We start from the raw sequence: 6,493 nt of genomic DNA, 5'->3' as shown, positions 1-6,493 counted from the left end.
AAAGAAGAGGTTGTGGGAATCTCCGGTTTGTAGCCAAATCAGACAAGTTGTAGGTAACTTGGGCACCTGCTGAGTGTGATTGACATCTGAAGTGGGGTGGAAGCAGTCTTATGGGACTGAGCCCTTAACCTGTGGGATCTGACACTATCTTCAAGTAGACAGTGTTAGAACTGAGTCACAGTTAAGGATCCAGTTGGTGTAGTGAAGAATTGCTTGGTGTGGTTAAACGCCCCACCCCCGATATTTGGTGACAGACGTGTCAGAAGTGTTGCAAGTGTGGCAGTAGCACGAGTAAAAGAAATACAACTATGGATTTTTCCACTATAGACCTCGAGTAAATTCAAGCTTGGATCCATCCAGAAGCTCTCTGCACATCCTTTCTGCCACAAGAATATCAGAGTTCATGCAACTGGCCGTACCCAAGGTATTTCTGCCTAAGGGTTCAAGGGCACCATCAGTTGCTGGTTTTGCCCAAACTGATGACTGAAATGCATCTCATACCACGTTGGCCTTGGATAGGTGCCAGCCCCTGAAAATTTAATTTAGCTGTATGCCTGTGACCATTTCTTGCAAAGACAGGAAGGCAGTGGGGTGCCCATAAGACATTTCTGTGTCTTCCCACCCAGCCAAGTGATAGCAGCCATTAAAGCTGCTCCCGTCCTAAATGCCAAAACCTCTGTGAGGTCATGGAGCCATGTGATGTCATAGGACCTGTGCACGGCCAGAACTCGGACTTCTGAAGCTAACCCAGAGCCCTCGCCAGACACACTCCTCCCAGGCGCTTGGCTTCCCTAGCAACTGCTACAGAAGCACTTCAGGGAGAACATATCACAATTAGAAGTGGTTTTATACCGGGTTCAGCCTTTGGCAGCTTCCAGAGGAGTCTTCAGAGGCTCAAGATATGCTGAGCCTGATTCTGGGTGAGGATCCCCAGTGAGGGGCCTTTGGGGTCGGTGAAGAGGAATGCGTGTCAATGACTGTGTTTGGGGTCTATTTGGGTTGATTCACTGAGGAATCTGGGCGTTAGTGATGGAGCCTTAAATTAAGGCTTAATCTGAAGTGTTTAATGATTGAAGGTCCTGTTGGTCAGGGTTTAGGGTCTATATGTTAGGTCTGCAAGATTCAGTAATTGAAAACTGGATGGAAGGTGTGAAACCAATGAGCACTGCCTCTCCCCTAGGTTAGCGATTTAATATCCAGCTCATGATCTGGAGAAGCCTGGAATTGGGGGAGGAGTGTCAATGGGAAAGAGTGTCTGTGGTAAATTTCAGATTCAATTTGAGGTTAGTGTTGTTTAGGGAGTACAGAGTTTGTCTGTGTTTGAGAGCACAGGAGTCGGGAAGTTTTGAGACCCATAGTCCCAGGCTAGTGGGTGTTTAGAGGCTCAACCTTTGGATCCTTCCCCAAGGTTCCTGTTAAAAATTTGTCTCCTACATACACTCTTCTCATTGTCCCCACAAAAGTCAGAATAATGCACCGTGGTCAAGTGGTGTGTATAGGAATAAAGATAGGATATTTGTTCATTTTACTGCAAAATTTATTCTTGGGCATTTCCTTTCAGATTTCTTTGACACAAGTAAGAACAACCATTTTCCTAAATTCTACTCCTCAGTGAGAGCCATTTCATTGAAAAAAAATTTTTTTCAGACTACTGTTCTAAAACTTGAGATCATCTGTATAAACATACATTCAAGAATCTCGCTATCTTCTAGGCTGTATTTTTTGCATTGTGTCTTGCAAATAATAAAAGTTCACGTTATTTCATCTTATAACCAGTATTTCATATTTTCAGTTTTTTGAATTTCAGCAAGTCTGATAGTTGGGTACTTGTATCATATAGCTGTTTTTTTGTTTGTTTTGTTTTGTTTTTTGCGGTACGCAGGGCTCTCACTGTTGTGGCCTCTCCCGTTGCGGAGCACAGGCTCTGGACGCGCAGGCTCAGTGGCCATGGCTCACAGGCCTAGCTCCTCCGCGGCATGTGGGATCTTCCCAGACCGGGGCACAAACCCGTGTACCCTGCATTGGCAGGCGGACTCTCAACCACTGCACCACCAGGGAAGCCCTCATATAGCTGTTTTAATTTGCATCTCCCTAATAACAAATGATGTAGACCATTTTTTCATATGTTTGTTTGCCATCTGTTATCTTTGATCAAGTGTCTGTTCAAAGTCTTTGCCCATTTTTAAAATTGGGGTTTCTTATTGTTGACTTTTTAAAAATAAATTTATTTATTTATTTTTAATTTATTTTTGGCTGGGTTGGGTCTTCGTTGCTGCATGCAGGCTTTCTCTAGTTGAGATGAGCAGGGGTTACTCTTCGTTGCGGTGTGTGGGCTTCTCATTGCAGTGGCATTTCTTGTTGTGGGGCATGGGCTCTAGGAGTGCAGGCTTCAGGAGTTGTGGCACGTGGGCTCAGGATTTGTGGCTTGTGGGCTCTAGAGCACAGGCTCGGTAGTTGTGGCGCATGGACTTAGTTGCTCCACAGCATGTGGGATCTTCCCGGACAAGGGCTCGAACCCATGTCCCTGCATTGGCAGGCAGATGCTTAACCACTGCGCTACCAGGGAATTCCCTTATTTTTGACTTTTAAGGATTCTTTCTATGTTCTGGGTATCAGTCCTTTACCAGTATAGGACTTATGGGATGAAAATGTTGAGATCCTTTTGAGATCCTTTTTTTTTTTTTTTTTTGCCAATGAACCACTAAGTGTTCCAGCAACATTTGTTGAAAAGTCTATTTTTAAATTTATTTTTGGCTGAGTCAGGTATTAGTTGTGGCGTGTGGGCTCTTTGTTGTGGGCACGGGCTTCAGAGCATGTGCACTCTGTAGTTTGCAGCACGCAGTCTCTCTAGTTGAGGCGTGTGGGCTTAGTTGCCCCATGGCATGTGGTATCTTAGTCCCTCAACCAGGGATCAAACCCACGTCTGCTGCATTGGAAGGCGGGTTCTTAAGCACTGGACCACCAGGGAAGTCCCTGAAAAGTCTATCTTTCTCCTTTGAGTAACCTTTGTACCTCCATCAAACACTTGAATATACTTGACGTATGTGGGTCTTTTTCTGGGATCTCTGTTCTGTTCCATTGATCTATGTGTTTGTCCTTTCACCAATACTATTAAAGGTCTATAAGTCTTGAAATCTGTTGATATTAGCTCTATATGATGGTTCTTTTTGGTCAGAAATTGTTTTGCTATTTTCAGTGGAGATACCTGGCAAATATTACCTTTTCCAGTAGAACAGTTTTGTCACTTTGATTTTCTATACCCCTAGATATGATATTAGAAAGGGACTTCAATTCAGAGGTGTCTTTTCCGAAATGCATAAGCCCTGTTTAATGAGGAAGAGAAGGTCAATATACAAAATACCTGGGACTTCCCTGGTGGCGCAGTGGTTGGGAATCTGCCTGCCAATGCAGGGGACACGGGTTCAATCCCTGGTTCAGGAAGACCCCACATGCCACGAAGCAACTAAGCCCGTGCACCACAACTACTGAGCCTGCGCTCTAGAGCCCGTGAGCCACAACTACTGAGCTCACGAGCCACAACTACTGAGCCCATGTGCCACATCTTCTAAAAAAGCCTGCGTGCCGCAACTACTGAGTCAGTGTGCTGCAACTACTGAAGCCCACGTGCCTAGAGCCTGTGCTCCGCAATAAGAGAAGCCACCACAATAAAAAGCCTGCCCCCCGCAACCAAGAGTAGCTCCCGCTCGCCATAACTAGAGAAAGCCCACGCACACCAATGAAGACCCAACGCAGCCAAAAAAAAAAAAAAAAAAAAAAAAACCTGACCAGTATTCCTCAAAATAATTGAGGACATGAAAAAGAAAAGACCGAGGAATGGTCATGGAGCAGAAGAATTCAAAGAAACCTGATTTCTAAAGGCAGTATTCTTCCCTGGTTTGAATCCTGAGACAGAAAAAGGACAGTAGTGGAAAACCTTGTGAAATCCAAATAGAATCTGTAATTTAGTTGTGTCATACCAATGTTAATATTTCAATTTGACAAATGTACCATGGTTATATAAAATATTCACATGAGAGGAAGTCAAATGAAGGTATATGTGCACTCTTTGTAGTACTTTGTGACTTTTGTGAAAATCTAATATTTTCTCCAAATAAAAGTTTATTTAAAATAGGTATAATCAGGACTTCCTTGGTGGTCCAGTGGTAAAGAATCCACCTTCCAATGCAGGGGACATGGGTTCAATTCCTGGTAGGGGAACTAAGATCCCACATGCCACGGGGCAACTAAGCCCGCGTGCCACAACTAGAGAGAGAAAACCCACATGCCACAACTAGAGAGAAGCCTGCGCGCCACAACAAAATGTCCCACGTGCCTCAACAAAGATTCCGCATGGCACAGCTAAGACCCGATTCAACCCCCCCTGAAAAAAAATTAAAGAAAATAAACATTTAAAAAATAAAATAGGTATAATCTATATCAATTATATCTCAATAAAGCTGTAAAAAATAGGTTTGATCTAGGGACTTCCCTTGCAGTCCAGTGGTTAAGACTCTGTCCTTCCAATACAGGGGTTTTCGGTTTGCTCCCTGGTCCAGGAACTAGCACCCCAGCCAGTAAATTAAAAAAAACAAGTTTGATCTAGTTTCATCACTTAATCTCTTATTATAAACATTTCCATATTATAAAATGTTCTTGTGTATATATAATTAATATTACGTGGCTGTAATAATATCACAGGTGTAATAATATGGCTGTAATAGTATAATAGGATGGTAACTGGAGTCACATGTAAAAGTTATGCATTAAAATGGGTATACTTGAAAAATGTAACTGATTCAGTTATGTTCAGTTTATATTATGATCCTCTCATTATCCAGATTCTTACATTATCACTCCAAGATTTGTTGTACTGTTTTTCTTGTATGTCCCAGATATCGCCATTTATTTTTAATCCAGGTAGCTTATAATTTTGCAATTTTAGTTGTTGTGTTTTAAAAAATATTCATACTCTATAAATTTTGTAGTATAGAACAGCAATTCATTTTAACAGCTTTATGGTCGTAATTTACATATAACACTTACCAGTAGTAAGGGTATATAATACAATGACATTTAGCAAGTTTATAGAGTTGTGCCATCACCATGATCCAATATTTAGAAATTTTCGTAACCCCAAAAAGTAAACTGGGTATAATGAGAATCTACCGTATAGCATAGGGAACTCTACTCAATGCTCTGTGGTGACCAAAATGAGAAGGAAATCCAAAAAACAGGGGATATATGTATACATATAGCTGATTCACCTTGATGTACGGTGTAAACACGATACTGTAAAGCAACTATACTCCAATTAAAATTAAAATAAGATAAAGTAAAATTCTATATAAAAAGAAAAGTAACTGGATAGTTGATTTGTTGAGTTTTGAGAACTCTATTCTGAATATAAGTCCTTTTATCACATGTTAAATGTGTCAATATTTTCTCCCAATCTCTGGCTCCACTCATTACTTTTCTTAAAGTTGTGCTTAAAAATACAAAAGTTTTTCCTTTTAATTAAGTCCAATTTATTATTTTTTCTTTTATGTCTCAACCTTTATTGTCTTGCTGCAGAACTCTTTGGCTAACTTAAACTTAGGTTCATGGAGATTGTCTCCTAAGTTTCATACTTTTACCTCTTATATTTAGGTCTGTGATCTATTTCCAGTTAACTTTTGTGTATGCTTAAAGTTATGGGTCTTAAGTTATTTTTCTGCAAATAGGTATACAATTATCCCAGCCTCTTTTGTGGGGAGGACTTACCCCCATGGAAGTATCTTAGTGTCTTGACCAAATAGCTATTGATCTTAACACTTTTGGACTCTCAATTGTGGTTGTGCCTTTTTCATTGGCTCCAGACCTTTACTGGCCTCATTTTTAGTGGCCTTTCCCCGAGGCTCTAATCCCAGTCAAAATTTAGGCTTCATCCCAGCAGCTCGTTTCTTCTGGACCCGATGGCCTGTGCCATACTGTGCCGGTTTCTCGAAATCGTATTCTGTTCTAAAGGCCACTTCTGCAAGAAATGTTCCTCCAAAACTTTCTGGGGGATGTCCGATTACTGGATGTATTGCCGTTTCTCTTTCCGGGAATTCGTTCTCTGCTGCTATACCGACAGCGGAACTCATGGTCCATTTGGAAACCCGTCCCCCTACTTTTTTAATACAAGGTGTAAAATAAAGGCCGCGGCAATATTACTTTCCTGCCCAGTCCGTCGAACGCAGTTTAGGTAGCTCCATATTTGCCTCGCAGACCTCGAGTCTCTGAAAATCTGCGAATTTTCTGAAGAGTCGAAGTGCCAGGAAATGAGATATCATCAGTGGCTTCTCACCTCTCGGACCATCTCAGGGCTCCCTGCCCCAAACCCGCCCCTTGGCCTTCTGTACGTCAGGTGTCCCAACATGGCCGCCCCGTGGGGCCGGAGAGCTGGGCGCAGACATATTGCCTCTCTGGGAAATACCGGAATCCGCTCATCCGCCTTTCTTGAAACGCCTCAGAC

This window comes from Grampus griseus, assembly GCF_964374135.1.
Source record: "Grampus griseus genome assembly, chromosome: 19".
In the NCBI taxonomy this organism is placed as follows: Eukaryota; Metazoa; Chordata; class Mammalia; order Artiodactyla; family Delphinidae; genus Grampus; species Grampus griseus.
Note: the sequence above shows the minus strand (reverse complement) of the source record.